This window comes from Melanerpes formicivorus, unplaced genomic scaffold, assembly GCF_026170545.1.
Source record: "Melanerpes formicivorus ecotype bairdi unplaced genomic scaffold, bMelFor1.0.p_v2 SCAF_9, whole genome shotgun sequence".
NCBI lineage: Eukaryota > Metazoa > Chordata > Aves > Piciformes > Picidae > Melanerpes > Melanerpes formicivorus.
Window position 1 is genome coordinate 26227484 of NW_027142361.1, and position 18674 is coordinate 26246157.

Below are 18674 nucleotides of genomic sequence, written 5' to 3' on the forward strand. Positions count from 1 at the left end.
TCAACAGCTAAAGAGCAATTTGATGGGGCTGGGATTGGGAAATTACTTGATTAATGTCTGTCGGAGGAGAACGCGAGTCCCAGCCCCGACGGGGGACTCGGGGTGGCCTGTCCGGGGAGGGGGCAAGGAGGAGTGTCGTTAAAGAAAAAAGCGGGGGAAATAAAAGGACTTAATTTTTATTTTTTTTTCCCCTCCCCGTAAATCCCAGGAAGCACCGGAAAACTCCGCTGCCCCCTCCCGAATCCCACTCGGGTAATTTCATTTCCCCCACCAATCTAATTAGCAACCTGCCGCTGCTGTTAATAGCGAACTAATGAGAGCCGGGGTGCCCAGATGAGCGGGCGCGCACCTTTAAAGGCACATCGTACCGGGGGAAATGCACTTTAAAAGGGGGTGGGGGGGTTGAAAAAACGTGAGTAAAACCGGGACAGGTCGGACTTAGCGGAGTCGTGGCTTTACTGAGAGCAGCTCATCGAGTAGCCCCGGGCCTGGCCACCCTGGTCCCGGTTTATTTCTGCCAGATTGTTTTGCAAAAAGGTGGCAGGGCGGAGGGTGGGGGGAGAAGAAGGCAAAGAGAAGCAGGCAGAGCCAAAAGAGTGGCTCTGCAATTTATTCCAATGGGTGGCTTTTAAGAAGCTGGCAATTTGAGACGGCTGGGTGTTATTTAGTGCGATATTAAATCAAATGATCCTATTTCTGAAATAACAGTGTCTGAGAGGAGAAGTGAATGCTCTGAAAAGGTAATTGTCTCCTGATGATAGTCCCCTTATACCCCAATCCATGCCTAAACGCTATCAGCGCCGGGCTGGAATCGATCCGGGAGGGAAGAAACGGGACCACCGGGGTTCCGGCCCGGCAGGGAGAGAAGGGGAGGAAGATCCTGAGGGCCGCATCCGCGACACCTCGTTTTGTGGGAGGATTTTGTGGAAAATTCTAGCTATTTATTATTGATGTTATTAAATTTTCCTTTCTCGGTGGAGCGCGTTTACCGGCCGTGCCGGATACAGAGACAACAGCCCGGAGCTGACACCGTCCTCTTCGGAGCCGAGGTAAGGGCCGGGTGGGGGGGACAACGGAGGAACCCCGGAGGAGCGAGACGGGAGAAGCCTCTCTGCTTAAAGAATATTCCTAACCCAAACCCTACCCCACGTTGGACTTCCTTTTCCCGGTCCCTTCTCAGACTGGGGCAGCCGGTTACCGAACGCACCGATTTTCCATCGTCTCCCCGCTCAAAAAAACCCTCAAACCTAGCTCGTCGGGCGTCCCTCCCGGTGCATCGGAGCAGCTTTTGGGGTGATGCGCTCCCCGCTGCCCTCGGGTCGCAAAAGCCGTGTTCTTTAGTTATCGATGCCTATTGATCCCGTTCACGCAGCGGCGCTGGAAAAGCGGCGGGATCAGCCGGGATAGGTTCTGCGTTTGGCGCACTCCAGCCCCCTCCCCTGGGCTGCCGCTGCCGGCTGAATTTTTGCGAAATACCCCAATTTTTGAACGGAGATCGCAGCCCCTTACGCGCCCGTGCTGCCGAAATGATAAAACCACCAGAATTAAACCACCGTGGGTAACGACGAGGGGAAAATAAGAGAGACCCGAAGGCAGTGAGGAGGAGGAGGAGGAGGCGGCAGCGGCGGCGAACGTGACAGCAGGGAGACCTACCTGAGCCTGCTCTCCAGCGCGACGGGCACTGCTCCGGCTCATCCAGGGCTCGCCGCTCCCCGGTAATTCCCAACGCAGCGGCCGTGACCGACCGCTCCCGGGAACGTTTCCAGTAGCCAATGGGAGAGATGCAGCACCTCCCGAAAATTCCACCGGCGCTTTGCCCGTTGCTTTTCGGGTGAGGGATTTTTTTACTTCGGTTCCTTGCTCGGAGCTGGGGTGGGTGTCATCGGGCTGCTTTCTTTTGGCTTTTTTTTTTTCTCCCTCTCTTTTTTTTTTTTTTTTTTTTTTTTTTTTTCTTCTCTTTTCTTCCCCCCGTTCCTTTTTTACTCTCAGTCTCTCCGGGCAGGGTCGCAGTGGGGGTCGGTGCGGGGAGCCCAGATTTGGCCCCGGCCCGCGGGTAATTGCACTCGCTGTGCCCGGAGGTGCTGCCGGCCCGCCCGACCCTTCATTAGCAATTGCGCTGCAATTACTATCGCAAGAAGGGTGTTCGCTGATCACGAATAAAGGCTCCCTCGTTACAAAGTTCACTGGATGATGGCAATTGTCTGTACTGCTCCGGGGAAGGGGGACAAGAACTTGCCCTTCAGTATGAACACTCGGGGCATGGCACTGCTGCACGGCATGGGGACACCGAACAGGGTGGCTGGAGGCCAGGGTCTGGTCCTCCCCTGACGGACTAGGGCACCCTTAGGGCATCATCCTGTGCCTGGGGAAGTCCTGTGTGGTGTGTGCGTCTGCAAAGAACCAAAACATCTTGGACCTTAACCCCGGGAGTCAGCCCAGAGCTTTGCTGTTGGCAGCCCCCCTTCCTCACCCAGATGACAGAATTTCCTCAAAAGTAGGTCTGAAATGAGTTTTTGAGCACTGCTGGAATTGTCTCTTCTTGTTGTTGCTTTTTTCTCCTCAAACTTTTTTTGGTTTTGCCAGCTCTGCTCCAGGTCAGCATTTACCGTTCAGATACTAAATTGAAGGCAGAGGGCAGGGCCAAGCCATGCTGAGCTTCAAACAGGCACAATTGAATGAATTTAATAGTCTAAGTTTCTTCTGCTTTTCAAATGAATGAACAGTTTATACGTATGGATCCTTTCATTTACCACCAGGACTGAGGGGAAGATGCTTAATAAATCCCAGGAAACCAACACAGTGGTTCAGAACAGGAGGTGAAAAGCAGCACGTCCGCCCAAAACTGGATTTCAAAGAACGGGTGAATTCAGAGGAGGTCATTACCCACAAGAAATCTGGCCTGGCTCTGCAGAGAGCATACTGAACACCAGGCTCTGGCACTGTGTAGGGTCCAGGCATTCAGCTCCAAACCTCAGGCAGAAATAAGAATAAAATGGAGACAGCAAGAAGGCAGTAGCCAGGAATCAGCTCAGGTGTACACATCGTTCTAGGGCAGGGGAACACATTTTTTATTCCACCACTGCCGCTTTGCCAATTTCCTCGCCTTTAAAATAAAGTCACTTGATGACTTAAACATCCATGCCGAAATGTAAAGGCTTTAACAGGGTTTCAGTATTTTGCTTGCAGCAGCGAGGGGTTCTCAAGTGCCTTTCTGCTTGTCACATTTCTCTGAAGAGCAGCACCTCGCTGCCTGTGCCCTGGGCTAGGAACATCGTGGAACTGGGAGTTCCCTGGCCGCAGCCAGCACTAAACTGCCAGGCTTGAGGCTCGCCCAAGTACTTCCCTTTGTTTCAAACCCTTGTAGCTTGGAGCACTTGTTGAACCTGACAACGAGGGCATCAGAGTGGCTGACAATTAGAAAATAAATATCATTTGAGTCCTTTTTTTTTTTTTCTCCTTGTTTTTTTTTTTTTTTTTGAGCGGAATCCGGTGAGACGTAGATTAGCTTATTGATGTCGTTATCGTTGGGGATATTATTCATACTTGTGATACTTCTGCCGCACAGCGGCGGGCCCTGCTCCATAAACATCCTATTATCTCGCCTTGCAAAAAGTTTCATTAATCAAAACAGACAATAGGCCAGACGCTTTCCCTTCAAGCCTGGTGGTTTGGATCTTCCGAGGCTTTTTACCTTGCCTGAACGCCTTGTCCCTGTCAACGCAGAGAGAGTCTCTTCAAAATAGATTGCTGTAAAACGTGGTGCTGAAAGGAGAAGGTTATCTCATTCTTTTAAAAGAATTTCCCAGCTATTTTAGTTTTAATTTTATTTCATTATTTTGGTTTGTTTTTTTTTACTTGAAAAACTTTTCAGTGTTTCAGTCAGTACGTCAGATTAAATTGTTAGAATACTAATGAAAGAGCCTGATAGAGCTCTGTCCTTTAAAGCAGCAGTGAGTGTTAAGAGGATGAAGGATGGAGCTGACTAGCCAAGCCAGGGCTGTGCTGCCTTGCCCTGCTCCTTGAGAGCTGGGAATAGCATGGCCATGAGGATGCTGTTTTCCAGGAAGAAGGCCCTGACAAAAACATGGCACAATCTTGACATGGTGCAAAAAGCCACATATTGAAGGCAAGGCAGGGTATCTTGGTGGCTGGGAAAATGTTCAGGGGCAAGCTCTCCCTGTTGCCCTGCTGCAGCATTGTGAATCTATGGCTGGGTGCCGCAGAGCAAGCAGTGGGGCACATGGTCATTTATTTGTTTGGACAGCCTGGCAGAAGCAGGTTTGGATCTGTGATGGATGTTCTCCATCCCATGATTTGCAACAAAGTTGAACTCCTGGTGGCTGTGGCCTGTGATGTGCAGCAGGCTACGGCACGCTACGTTGAGCTGCAGCCTGCACGATTCTCCCTACGCTGGGATGTGAGCAGGCAGCCGTGGCATTGATTTTTTGGCTGCATACTTGTGAGCCATCTTCTTCTTCTCCCTGATTTCTTTTTGGTTGTTGCAGGTTTCATAGTTTCATTCAGGGTTGGAAGGGACCACAAGGATCATCTAGTTCCAACCCCCCTGCCACGGGCAGGGACACCCCACACTAGATCAGGCTGGCCAGAGTCTCATCCAGCCTGCTCTTAAACACCCCCAGGGACGGGGCCTCGACCACCTCCCTGGACAACACATTCCAGGGTTTCACCACTCTCATGGGGAAGAACCTCCTCCTCACATCTAGCCTGAATCTCCCCACCTGTAGCTTCATTCCATTCCCCCTAGTCCTATCACTACCTGAGATCCTGAGAAGTCCTTCCCCAGCCTTCCTGTAGGCCCCCTTCAGATACTGGAAGGCCACAATTAGGTCACCTCGGAGCCTTCTCTTCTGCAGACTGAACAGCCCCAACTCCTTCAGTCTGTCCTCATAGGAGAGGTGCTCCAGCCCTCTGATCATCCTTGTGGCCCTTCTCTGGACACGTTCCAGCACCTCCACATCCCTCTTGTAATAGGGGCTCCAGAACTGGACACAGTACTCCAGGTGGGGTCTCACCAGGGCTGAGTAGAGGGGGAGGATCACCTCCCTCGACCTGCTAGCCACACTTCTGATGCAGCCCAGGATCTGATTGGCTTTGCGGGCTGCAAGTGCACATTGAGAGCTCATGTTGAGCTTTTTGTCCACCAGCACCCCCAAGTCTCTCTCCTCAGGGCTGCTTTCCAGCCAGTCACTGCCCAGCCTGTATTTGTGCCTGGGATTGCCTCGACCCAGATGCAGGACCCTGCACTTGCTCTTATTGAACTTCATGAGGTTGGCTTGTGCCCACCTCTCCAGCCTGTCAAGGTCCCTCTGGATGGCCTCCCTTCCCTCCAGCGTGTCTGCTGCACCACACAGCTTGGTGTCATCAGCAAACTTGCTGAGGGTGCACTCAATGCCACTGTCCATGTCACCCACAAAGATGTTGAACAAGACAGGTCCCAGGACTGATCCCTGAGGGACTCCGCTTGTCACTGGCCTCCACTGGGACATGGAGCCATGGACAGCCACTCTTTGGGTGCGGCCATCAAGCCAGTTCCTTATCCATCTAGTGGTCCACCCATCTAACCCATGTGTCACCAGTTTGGAGACCAGGATGTGGTGCGGGACAGTGTCGAAGGCTTTGCTCAGGTCCAGGTAAATGACATCAGTTGCTCGCCCCTCATCTATTAATTTTGTCACCTGCTCATAGAAGGCCACCAGGTTGGTCAGGCAGGATTTGCCCTTGGCAAAGCCATGCTGACTGCTCCCAATCACCTCTTCACTATTCTTTTGAGCGAGTAGTGACTCCAGGAGGATCTGTTCCATGATCTTTCCAGGCACAGAGGTGAGACTGACTGGCCTGTAGTTCCCTGGTTCCTCCTTCTTACCCTTTTTGAAGATGGGGGCAATGTTTCCCCTTTTCCAGTCTGTGGGGACTTCCCCAGACTGCCATGACTTTTGAAATATAATAGAGAGGGGTTTAGCAACCTCATCTGCCAGTTCTCTCAGTACCCGTGGGTGTATCCCGTCGGGTCCCATGGACTTGAACACTTTCAGGTTCTTCAGATGATCACAAACCTGATCTGCACTTACAATGGGCAGTTTTTCCTCCCCGTCCCTGGCTTTGACTTCCATAACATCACGAGTGTGGCTAGAGGCCCTTGCAGTGAAGACTGAGGTAAAGAAGTTATTAAGTACCTCAGCCTTTTCCTCATCACTTGTGACCATGTCACCAGTTTCCTTTCTGAGGGGGCCCACACCTTCCCTAGTCTTCTTCTTCCCATTAATATACCTGTAAAAGTTCTTAGTGTTCCCTTTAATCTCCCTGGCTAGATTCAATTCAAACTCTGCTTTGGCTTTCCTAACCAGGACTCTTGCTGCTCGGGCAGCTTCCTTATATACCCCCTGTTCTACCTGTCCTTCTCTCCACTTCCTGTAGAGTTTCCTTTTAAGTAATAGTGTGTCCAGTAGCTCCTTGCCCATCCAGGCAGGCCTCCTAGCATTCTTACCTGCTTTTCTCTTTGTTGGTATACAGAGCTCCTGGACACAGAGGAGGTGGTCCCTGAATACTGACCAGCTGTCCTGGGTCCCTCTTCCCTCCAGGGCTTTGTCCCACAACACTTTGGCTAGCAGATCCCTGAAGCGATCAAAATCTGCACGCCTAAAGTCTAGGGTCGTGAGCTTGGAATACTTCCTCCTGATTGCCCTGAGGATATTAAATTCAACTGCTTCATGGTCACTGCAGCCAAGGCCGTCTATGAGCCTCACATTGCTTACCAGCCCTTCCCTGTTGGTGAGAACAAGGTCCAGCATAGCACCATTTCTTGTTGGTTCCTCTACCATTTGTAGGAGGAATTTGTCTTCTATACATTCCAGGAACATCCTGGATTGCTGGTGCCTTGCTGTGTTGTCCCTCCAGCAGATGTCCGGGTGGTTGAAATCACCCATGAGGACCAGGGCTTGTGACCTGGAAGCCGCTTCTATTTGCCTGTGGAGGGCCTCATCTGCTTGGATCTGCTGGTCAGGTGGCCTGTAGGAGACCCCCACAGTAATATCTCCTTCCCCTGTCCTGCCTTTAATTTTAACCCATATGCTCTCAACTAGCTCATCATCCCTCCCCAGGTGGAGCTCCACTGATTCCAACTGGCTGTTGACATAGAGGGCAACACCTCCTCCTCTCCTTCCCTGCCTATCCTTCCTAAAGAGTTTATACCCATCTATGCCTACATTCCAGTCATGGGATTCATCCCACCAAGTTTCAGTAACAGCCACTATGTTGTGGCATCCCAGCAGCACAGTGGCCCTTAACTCATCCTGTTTGTTGCCCAAGCTGCGCGCATTCGCATAGAAGCACTTCAGCTGGGCTGGCCCTGTCCTCCTCTTGTGCCAATTCCCCTCGGTTTCCACAGAATGTCCTGGTGGATCATTCGTGGCATGCCTCAGGGCAGCAAGCTGAGAGCCCTTACCAGCTCTCCTTCTCTCTACTGCTGGTGAGCTGCCCCTCTGTTTGTCACCGGCCAGCAGGAGACTATTAACCCCTTCCCCCTTCAAATCTAGTTTAAAGCCCTATCAAAGGTCCGAAAGAGACATTCTATAACAATCTACGATAGTCTTGGATGGAACAGAACTGTTTCCGATTGAGAACAGAAATTAAAGCAGTGGTTGTGTGGGGCACTCTGGCATGTAAGGCACAGCTGATTTCAGAGGAGGCTGGAATTGAGCCTTTTGATGGTCTGCCCTGAGGGGTCTGGTTAAAATGAAGCCTCTTGTCTTGTGTCTCAGAACCCTAAATTCAGTTCTCATTTCTCCAGGGACAGAGAAACTCAACTCTGTCAATCTCCTCTTTCCTCTTCAGACAGCTGCAGACACTTAAATGGAGACTGGTTCATTTTACATCTCGGAAACAGAAGTGACTTTGAATTATTGACAAAGCAGAGACCTGACATCTCTGAGATGTCCTCTCCAGATCCTTGGCCTCAGAAAAATCTGAGTCAGGTCATATCCCCTCTGTATTGGAGCCTCACATGACACACAGAAGACTCAAAAAGCCCTCAGAGAAATGGCAGGAGAGGAAAGATGCTTCCTAGCAATCAGTCTTTATGCTGATCCCCTCCCCGTGCCGCAGTATTTCTGCTGCTTGTTAACAACATGGAGCCAGAAACAGTGGCATGTTTTTGTGTCCAAATCCTCCAGGATAAGCTCAAAGTTCACTGACAATGCCATCACCAGACTTTTCAGTTATGTCAATAGGCTTCAGATAAGGCCCTTACATTCTTAATAAACATTGCCTATTTGTAAATATTCCACTTCTCCCCTTAAGGTCTTTATTTAATTGTTGTTGTTGGCTTCTGTCTTACCAGTTCCTTGCTAGAGGAACTCCTTTCACTCATCGTGGTGACAGCAAAAACCACCCTCCTCGTGTGTTTTCTCTGTATCCATCAGGAACAAGTAATAACAGATTCCAAGGAGCTGTAATGTTTAATAATTTTTTTTTTGTCACATTTAAATGTATTAAAATTTAAACATTAAATTCAACATGTTAATTACTGTTGCTGTGCATCGATGCTGACAGTTGGAAATGGATCCACACAACTGCTCTGCTGATATGTTCACTGCTGTTACTTGCTCTTTGATTACTAATGTTAGTGCTCTTCATTTGAGACTTCCCTCATTAACAAAAAAAGAATTATATGGGCATTATGTAAATGTTTTGTGTGTCTTTTACACAGCTACCAGGGCACGTGTTGTGAATCTAATTGAAAAGGAAAGGAAGAAAAAAGGAGAAGATAAGAAAGTGTATTTGGTTCTGCTCTGTCTTGTGGGCAAGCTCTGGCTGAAGGTCTAGCTGTTCTCAGGAGGCAAATAAGGGCAGAAAGAGGTAAAACCTCTTTTTGGTACCTTACAGCCTGTGTTTTTGTAAATCCCCTGCCACAAAAGCCATGCACACGCCCCAGCCTGATGCCTCTGGGCAGAAACATGGTAGCAGTGAAATGTTCAGGCTGTGTCCTCCATCTCCTCCACCTGCCAGCTCTGTACGCTGGTGCCAACAGGCCACTGCCCTTTTGTCTTTAATCAGTGATTTCCCTTTAGTGGGTCTGAAGCTGTGGTTTAAATCCTTCTAATCCATGGGTTGTCAAGCAATATTTATACTAATTGTGTTGAGTGAAACTCAGCTAAAATCAGAGAGGGCTATTAATCTGGAAAAGCTCCTTGCTATCATAACGGCAGCAGTGTGGGGAGGGTATGTCCCAAGATACCTTCCCCCAGGACAATGGCAATTTCTGTTCTATGTAAAGAGTTTCCCATCTTCCTGGGACCTAGAGGATCCACTTTGTTTTTTGGTGTTAGCTCAGAGGCTGGGGCAGGCAGCCTGCAGCAGGTACAAGCTGTGCAAGGGCCCACTGCTCAGGAGAGCCAGCAAAACTTGTGCTGGTGATCTCTGATGGATGTGGTCAAGGACTAGTGATGGGTGATAGGCTGAGAGTGAGACAGGCAGATTATCTGCAGCCTCTGGGGAGAAAAAGTGTGGAGCAGATTGTCGTGGATATGCCCTCAGAAATGCACGGCAGATCCATCAACGAAAATATAAGTTTATTTATATATATACAAACTCTGTAACGGGGTATTTACAATCGCCCTTCACAGGTATCAATATTCGGTTAGTGGAACTATCTTTACAGAATGTCATGCATGGGCATTTAAATCAAAATAATTCACAGAATTTATAATCTAAACTGTCAGAGAGTGGCGGGGGAGGGGTTGGTCAGTGACCAGCAACCCTCCACCCGGAGCAATATAAACGCTATCCTAAACGAAGCTCTACAAAGGGCTTGGCTTACTCACAAGCTGAGAACTTCGTGGAGTCTTTCCTCAGTAATGTTTATAATCCAGACAACGTGGCACAGATGTGCCGTAATAAGGAGGCAAAAAATGGCGCCGGCCGCGTGGCCGCACCGCGTGGCTCTGCTGTTCTCTCCCAGGATGCAAAATTCCTCGCTCGGAGGGGGGGGTAGTGGCAGGTCAGCAACGCTGGTTCACACGGTCTACCAGGTTTTCTCCTACGATGGATCACGCAGTGGTTGATCCCACGGAGTGCTGTCCACGGCACCGCACACAGCTGGGTGACGGTGGCAAAAGGACCACGAGGCCTCCCGAAGCACTGGCTGGCACGCACGCACACACACACAGGCTCCAACACCGAGGTGGGGGGGGCTCATTTACCAAACGACCCCTATTTACCATTTGCCCCAGTGAATACTGGTCCAATAAGCATCTGCTGCCAACGCAAACATTAACCAATCAACTGACACCTACCAAATATGGCCTGAGTATATGCTATACTCGGGGAAACAAACATATAGCCTGCCTCTTGTACTGCAGGGGTGAGACCACGCCCAGGTAGGCTGTTTACCTGGACTCAGTGGCGCCAGGATGCCCCCTGCTGCCTCCAGAAAGGAGGGGGGGACAAAGGAGGGTTAACACATTCAGAAATATATCCTAACCAAATGTTTGGGGCACAATCCTGATCATAAGCATCCTTCACTACACAGATAAGAGTTAAGTAGGGCAGAAAAAGCTACAGAAGAAATCTTGGAGAAGATCTCAGTAGTGGAAAAGGCAGACATGCAAGATTTTTTACCTCCACATTTTGACTTGCTGTCAAGTCTTGCCATTTACCCCTCTCCAGTCATCCCCAGGCAGCAGGTCTTTCTGCAGATGTAGCTGCAGGCTGAGCACCCCCTCGTACAGACTTCATCAGATTTCTCACAGCATGGATGTCCCATTTCACCAGAGAAGATTTAGGTTGGGTATGAGGAACAATTTCTTTCCAGAAAGCATTGTCAAGCCTTGGAACAGGGTGATGGAATCACCATCCCTAGAGAGGTTTAAAAGCTGTGTAGATGTGGTGCTGAGGGACATGGTTTAGTGATGACCTGACAACGATGAGTTAATTGGATTCAAAGTGTTATAAAAGATTCACAAAAGCCAATTTAAATTTGATTTGATTTAATGCAAAGTATGCAAGGCAATGAACAATGAAGCAAATGCAGCGCTGGACGACAGGGGAGTCTCCGCTCCACCAACTGCCGTAACCCCACCCTGGAGTCCATCGGTCTTTTATGTGGTAGCGCTGGACAGCCGGGGAGTCTCCTGTCTTCTGGTGGTTGTTGATAGCGCTGGACGACAAGGGAGTCTCCTGTCTTCTGGTGGTTGATGATAGCGCTGGACAACAGGGGAGTCTCCGCTAACTGCCGTCCCCACCCTGGCTATACATTATCATATATAGGCAGTCTTTGGCTTAAAGTTAATATGTTACACAACATCCTCGTATTCCCTTGCACAAACTCTTAGCACGACCACAATACTGTGGTTTGACATTTGACAATACATCAGGTCCCTGCATACAATAAAGCTATAACAAACATTTCCCTTAACCCCTTTAACAATTAACAAACATTTCCCTTAACCCCTTTAACAAAAGGTCTTTTCCAAGCAGAATGATTCTATGATTCAAGAGTGGGGACACAGAGTGACACCTTGGCCCCTGAGCTTTTCATTGGAACAGAGCACCTCAGCTGTCTGTGGAATATGTTGTCAGACTCTTGCCCCTTTTTTTTCCTTGACAAAAATAAAATTGTTTTTCACTTCCTTCTCTTTCTCCCATCCCTGTTTTCTCTTGCAGGTGGGCACCCTGTGGCCAGATGCTTACTGCAGTGAGGTGGGTTCTGCACCTTTCTGGCTACTGTTACACCTCCAGAGGCAAGCAGGATGCTGAAAGCACCCACAGCATGCTCTCGAAATTAAGCTGTTCAGATTAGTGCACATCAGTCCCTGCATTTGAATCAAGAGATGCTTTCATTTGGCAGCTATTGGGGGAAAAAAACCCCACCACGTTATTTTGTTGAAAGTGTATTTAATAAGACAGAAGGAGACAGATTTCTTTGACAATTTTACAGCTCTGATCAGATTACACTAAAATTAAATTAAAACAGCCTAAAAAAAGTGTTAAGTGCTGAAAGGAGAAAGCAAACAAAACACTCTCTGGGCTTTCAGGGCTGGGGCACCGATGCGAGTTAACGAAGATGTGAGTAATAAGATTATTCTTGAGTCAGTCAGGAGCCTGTCAGTGTTGGCAGGGGGGATCGAGTCGCAAGGCTGCAGGAGGGTGAGCTGCCAGGTGGAGATCAGCCTCTTTTGACAGAAACCTGGGAATCTCCTCTCAGGAATAAGGTTTTTCCAGCCTGTCAATGTATCGTGTGTGCTCGTAATTCTAGAAGCCTTTGAAAGTTTTGGTATTATTTTAACAAGCACAAATATTTCGGAAATCAGCTTAGTTTTCCAGAACCCTGCCTGTTAGGTCACTGGTGGAGGTGTAAGAAAGCCAGATTCTTCCCTGTTTTGAAAAATAACACATTTGTAATGTGTGAAAGTGTTTTTCTTCTTCAGAGGCCACACAGCCTCTGGCAGTTTCCTGCCATGCCAGTCAGGGAGGTGTTCAAAAGGGGGTGTCAGCCCCACAGAGCACAGCTCATGGCTGGCATTCTGAAATAATAAGTTTTTAATGTTTCACCTTGGTGTCAGAGGGGAAGCTGTTTACTTTGACACAGATTTGAGCAACAAGAGTTGCTGTGTGGGACCTTCTGGGTGTGTGTGGGGGAAAGCAGTTTAACTACAAAGCCACCATGTAACCCCTTTTATTTTCTTTTTTATGTGCCTCTGCGAGTGAGCAGGAATATTATGGTGATAGAAAGGCTCCAGAGGTGTCTTAGGAGCTCTCAAGGAGTGCAGGGGAATTGTGTCTGCAGCTGAGATGCCAAAGCTCCATTTTTTTTCTCACAGAGGAATGGGCAAGCTGTGGTGGGTCCTGGGCTGCAAAGCCAGGATCTGGGGGAAAAAACGCCCAACTTTGTAAGTTTGGGCAAGCCCAGCCCTCTTCTGAAGACGTGAGCGTGTGCTGTGACAGAGGTTTCCATAATATGTCTCTGCTGTCAATAAACAGCAGAGCAGGAGCAGCGTGCCTGTTATTGTGAGCGTGTTTTATTGGAATTCAATAAAAAGCTCCCAAATCTGCAAATCCTGTGTGTTTTCTTGAGTAGGTGAGCTCTTACACGAGCTAAAGCCATCCCTATCATACTGAGCCATTTATTTGTGGTGGATATGCAAAGGCTAAGCCCGACAGGAGCTAATTTGGGGACTGTTAAGTGTCACTACATCAATTCAGCAAAGCTTTTTACTTTACATTTAAATGTGGTTTATCCCTATTTGAGACTGAGGGTGTTAAAAAACAGTAAGAATGCGGTTACAGCACCAAAGCCTGGCCAAGGAACCCAACCCACAGGATGAGAGCACCAAAGCCCTTCCTGGTGCTCTGTAGCCCCCCCAAGCCCCCCACTCCTGGTGCGTGGCTTGAGCTGTGTCCTCAACCCACGCTGTCACTGCCTCACATCAACAGCTGATGCTTTCATGTGGCAGTTGGACAGGAGTTCTAATGAAGGGTAATTACGATAATGATCTTGTACTAATTGTGCACTGATTGCTGTTCTAATTATGCTTAAGCACTTCATAGCTATCTGCAATTTTGTCTATTGATGTAGCATTTCTTCTTAAATTCAAGCACTCACCTGCTATTTAAACTTTCCTCATTGGGCCACTGAAACTTAAAACACTAATTTGGCAACTTCCTTTCAAACAGCTATAAGTTTTTATCGAAAAAAATGGAAAATAAAAAAATAAAAAAGGAGTGTTTTTCTACTCTCTTTTCCAGCTGGGATTGTAACACATTGTTTGTCAGGGCTGGCCCAGGGTGGTGTGGCTTTTTCCATTGGGATTTTGGTGACAACAGACTGAGAATCTCTGCCAGCTAAACAAAGTGGCCACTCAAAAGCGAAGAATTGGGAATTTTATTGAGACTTTCAATTTCTCTACAAATGGAAAAAGGATATTTCACATTTCTGGGTATTTTTTTTTTTCTGAAAAAAACATAGTGAATAAACTCAGTAAACCCAACTGCTGATGGGGAGCCCTGTTACCATAACTGTTCCACAGTTCCTGATTATCTTTGGAATCAGTGTCTCTGTTTCCCCACTTTTGCAGAGCTGTAGAGGTCTCTCCCTTGCCCCAGGTCACCGAGCAGCCTGCGGCCCCCAGCTCTCCTCCACACCAGTCTGGAGACTTGACAGGGCACCACAGCCATGTTAACTGCTGTTAACACCTACATCAACATCTTTAATAGTATTATATGAATAGATGAACTAGTATCTTAGGAAAAAATGCTTCAAATCTCAACAGTCCCCAAACTTAGGCCACAAAATACTGGGGAGCCCCTCCACAGATGCAGACCTGTCATTTCCCGCACTGCAATGCTCTCATTAGCCCCATGCTGTGATTTAAGCCATTAAAGTCTTCCAAAAGAAAATAAAAAAAAAAAATAAATAACGCCTTAAAGGCTTGGAAATGTCAAAGGCTTAAATGGGCCATAAAGGCTGGCCCTGGAGCAGCCTCTAAGGAGTCCGCATCCCTTACCAGGTGCACGGCGTGGGGAGCAGGCCGACAGCTGCCCAGCCCCTTCGCCCTTTTTTGTCTCTCTTGACGCTCGCTGGATGCGGCCCGGTCGCGTTCAGCGCGTGGGGGGGGCTTGATGCGTGCCCGGGTCCCCACAGGATCTGTGCCTACGGGCAGAAAGCCGCCGTCCCCGGCAGCGGTACCAACACGACCTCCCCTCAGCCCCGTCGCGGCCCTTCCCGCGCCTCAGGATGCTGCAGCCCCGCGCGCCCGCCCCGCGCGCCGTCACCATGGCGACGCGCGCGGGGCGGGACAGCCGGGGACAGGCCGCCGCGGTGCACGCCGGGAGCCGTCGCTTTGGCCACCAGCGTAAACAGGGCGGGCATGAGCGGGCCTAGTACGTCCGTGGGTTCCCGCTCCCCGCGGCCCGCCACCCTCCTGCGCCGTCTCCGACACAGGTGAGGAACCGCGCCCCCCTCCGCCAGGCCTCGTTTCTGCGGCGGCCGGCCGCGGCGGACCCGGCCCCCGTCCACTGCCCCCGTCCACTGCCCCCGTCCACTGCCCCCGTCCACTGCCCCGCCATCGCCCCGCCATCGCTTCGCCACCGCCGTATTTCCCGCCAGGCCCCTGTGGGCCTCCGGTGGGGTCTCTCCGCCCGCCCTCAGCCCGGCTCCGGGAGTGATTCTCGGTCCTCTGCCCCGAGGGGCAGGTGGGTGCCGGCAGTTGCGGTGGAGGAGTCGGACCCTCGCCTTCCCGCGAGGGTAACGGTGCTGCGCTGCGGGAGAAACGGAACGTGGTTCATGGTGGGCTTTGGGGTCTCGCTGTGGGGCTAGTCCGGGGTCCCCAGTGGTGCCTTGGGCAGGGCACTTGGTTTTCTTGTACTTTATAATCGTCTTTCGGCTGATTATCTGCTGGGGAGGGTACCGAAAGGTGGCTTTTTCGGTGACACCTGATTCCGACGCGTTCCCTCGTCTGCTGTGCAACTTTTGTATCAGCAGATGGGGTCGCTCCTGCCAGCGCCGGAGTCCTGTTAGTGCCTCTCTGAGAAGCCTCCTGAAGCGCTTAGGGCAATATTTACCATCCTGCCTTAAACAAGCAAATCATACAGATGCCAGTATTTCCGAACTGCCTGCTTGGTGAGTGGATGTGTACAGATGCTTCTCTTAAGGATAACTTTAAATATTAGAAGCCAAATAGTTTAGGTATTTCTGTGTGTGGGTGCTTCAGGAGAAAAGCAAGTGTTGGTTGATGGGGATGTAAGCTTCTGAAGGGGCTTTGGCCTGGAGGATTTCAGTCACTGCTCGGTGCACAATTAGAATAAACTTTATGAGAATAAACCAAACCAGGTTGGAAGAGACCTTCAAGATCATCGTGTCCAACCCATCAACCAATCCAACCCACCCAAACAGCTAACCCATCAAGCACCAAGCACCCCATCAAGTCACCTTCTGAACACCTTCAATGACGGCAACTCCACCACCTCCCCAGGCAACCCATTCCATAGCGCAATCACTCTTTCTGTATAGAACTTCTTCCTAACATCCAACCTGAACCTCCCCTGGCGCAGCCTGAGACTGTGTCCTCTTGTTCTGGTACTGGGTGCCTGGGAGAAGAGACCATCATCCGCCTGTTTACAAACTCCCTTCAGGTAGTTGTAGAGAGTGATAAGGTCACCCCTGAGTCTCCTCTTCTCCAGGCTGAGCAATCCCAGCTCCCTCAGTCTCTCCTCATAGGGATTGTGTTCCAAACCCCTCACCAACTTTGTTGCTCTTCTCTGGACTCGTTCCAGCAAGTCAACATCCTTCCTAAACTGAGGGGCCCAGAACTGGACACAGTACTCGAGGTGTGGCCTAACCAGTGCAGTATACAGGGGCAGAATGACCTCCCTGCTCCTGCTGGCCACACTGTTCTTGATGCAGGCCAGGATGCCATTGGCCCTCTTGGCTGCCTGGGCACACTGCAGGCTCATGTTCAGCCTGCCATCGACCAGTACCCCCAGGTCCCTCTCTGCCTGGCTGCTCTCCAGCCACTCTGGCCCCAGCCTGTAGCACTGCATGGGGTTGTTGTGGCCAATGTGCAGAACCCGGCACTTGGATGTGTTCAATCTCATGCTGTTGGATTCTGCCCATCTGTCCAGCCTGTCGAGGTCCCTCTGCATAGCCTCTCTACCCTCCAGCAGATCAACTCTTGCCCCCAGCTTGGTGTCATCAGCAAATTTACTGATGATGGACTCAATGCCCTCATCCAGATCATCAATAAAGATGTTAAAGAGCACAGGGCCCAGCACTGATCCTTGGGGCACACCACTAGTGACTGGCTGCCAGCTGGATGTGGCACCATTCACCACCACTCTCTGGGCTCGTCCCTCCAGCCAGTTCCTAACCCATCGCAGTGTGCTCCCGTCCAAGCCATGGGCTGACAGCTTGGCCAGCAGTTTGCTATCGGGGACAGTGTCAAAGGCCTTGCTGAGGTCCAGGTAGACTACATGAACAGGCCTCCCCACATCCACCAGGCGGGTCACCTGATCATAGAAGGAGATCAGGTTGGTCAGGCAGGACCTGCCCTTCCTAAATCCATGCTGGCTTGGCCTGATCCCTTGGCCATCCTGTAAGTGCTGTGTGATTGCACTCAGGATGACCTGTTCCATGATCTTGCCTGGCACTGAGGTCAGGCTGACAGGCCTGTAATTCCCTGGCTCATCCAACCGGCCCTTCTTATGGATGGGCACCATGCTGGCCAGCTTCCAGTCCTCTGGGACCTCGCCAGTGAGCCAGGACTGCTGGAAAATTATGGAGAGTGGCTTGGCCAGCTCATCTGCCAGCTCTCTCAGCACCCTAGGATGAATCCCATCTGGTCCCATGGACTTGTGGGGATCCAAGCTGCTAAGGACAGCTCCAGCTGTCTACTCATGGAACATAGGGAAACTGTGCAGCTCCCTGGCTCCTTCTGCCAGCTCTGCAGGCCAGCTGTCAGGAAGACGTTCTGCCCTTCTAGTAAAAATTGAGGCAAAGAAGGTGTTAAGTATCTCTGCCTTTTCCTCATCCTTTGTTACAATGTTCCCCTCCGTATCCACCAAGGAGTGGAGGTTGTCCTTCCCCTTCCTCTTACTATTAATGTATTTATAGAAGGACTTTTTGTTGTCCTTCACAGCAGAGGCCAGTCTAAGCTCCAAATGTGCTTTTGTCTCCCTAATTTTCTTCCTACAAGACCTAGCAACATCCTTAAACATTCTGTGGGTTGCCTCCCCTCTCTTCCAAAGGTGATACACCCTCTTTTTTTCCCTCAGTTCCATTAAAAGTTCATTACCCATCCAGGCTGGCCATCTGCCTCGGCGGCTCATCTTCCGGCACATTGGCACAGCCTGTCCCTGAGCCTTCAACAATTCTTCATTGAAGTAGGTCCAGCTCTCCTGGACCCCTTTGTTTTTAAGGGCTTTATCCCAAGGAACCCTCTGAATTAGTTCCTTGAGTAACCCAAAGTCTGCCCTCCGGAAGTCCAGAGTGGAGGTCTTCTTGCTGCCCCTCTTGGCTTGACCAAAAACCGAGAATTCAATTATCTCATGGTCACTGGACCCCAAACACCCTCCAACCAGCACATCGCCCACCAGTCCTTCCCTGTTGGTGAAGAGGAGGTCAAGCATAGCCTTGCCCCTGGTAGGCTCACGCAGCACCTGGGATAAGAAGCTGTCCTCCATGCATTCTAAGAACCTTCTAGACTGTCTCCTCTCTGCCGTGTTGAGATCCCAGCAGATGTCAGGCAGGTTGAAGTCGCCCATGAGAACAAGGTCCGGAGATCTTGAGACAGCCCTAAGCTGCCTATAGAATGCTTCGTCAACATCTTCCTCCTGGTTGGGTGGTCTATAACAGACTCCAACCAGGGTGTCTGCCCTGCTGGTCTTCCCTCTAATTCTTACCCACAAGAATTCAACCCGATCGTCCCTAATCTCCATCTCAATGGCATCTAGTGCCTTCCTGATGTAAAGGGCCACCCCTCCACCCCTTCTTCCTTGCCTATCTCTCCTGAAGAGCTTGTAACCGTCAATTACAGCGCTCCAGTCATGTGAGTCGTCCCACCACGTCTCTGTGATGGCAACTATATCATAATTTTCCTGCTGCATCAAGGCTTCCAGCTCCTCCTGTTTGTTACCCATGCTTCGTGCATTAGTGTACATGCACT

At 50.2% G+C, this 18674-nt stretch overlaps 1 protein-coding gene and 1 long non-coding RNA gene across 6 annotated transcripts in view; both read left to right on the forward strand.

The window, feature by feature from the left end:
* The first annotated feature begins 422 nt into the window (after positions 1-422).
* Positions 423-13026, forward strand: LOC137443479 (uncharacterized). 2 transcript variants are annotated; one of them, XR_010987895.1, is made up of 4 exons: positions 423-740; positions 981-1049; positions 1181-1831; positions 11680-13026. It is a non-coding gene; the product is annotated as an uncharacterized lncRNA (long non-coding RNA). The 2 variants fall into 2 exon arrangements; XR_010987894.1 differs by lacking the exon at positions 11680-13026 and having other exon boundaries at positions 1181-2342.
* Positions 13027-14870: 1844 nt separating this feature from the next.
* The window catches only part of KIZ (kizuna centrosomal protein), a 107456-nt gene continuing 103652 nt past the window's right edge, over positions 14871-18674 (forward strand). For 3 of the 4 annotated variants that reach the window (XR_010987898.1, XR_010987899.1, XM_068143244.1), the window contains exon 1: positions 14871-14956. The gene's annotated coding sequence lies outside the window, so the exon portion shown is untranslated. Of the gene's footprint in view, positions 14957-15496; positions 15635-18674 lie in introns of all 4 variants that reach the window. The other variant, XM_068143245.1, reaches the window with a different exon arrangement.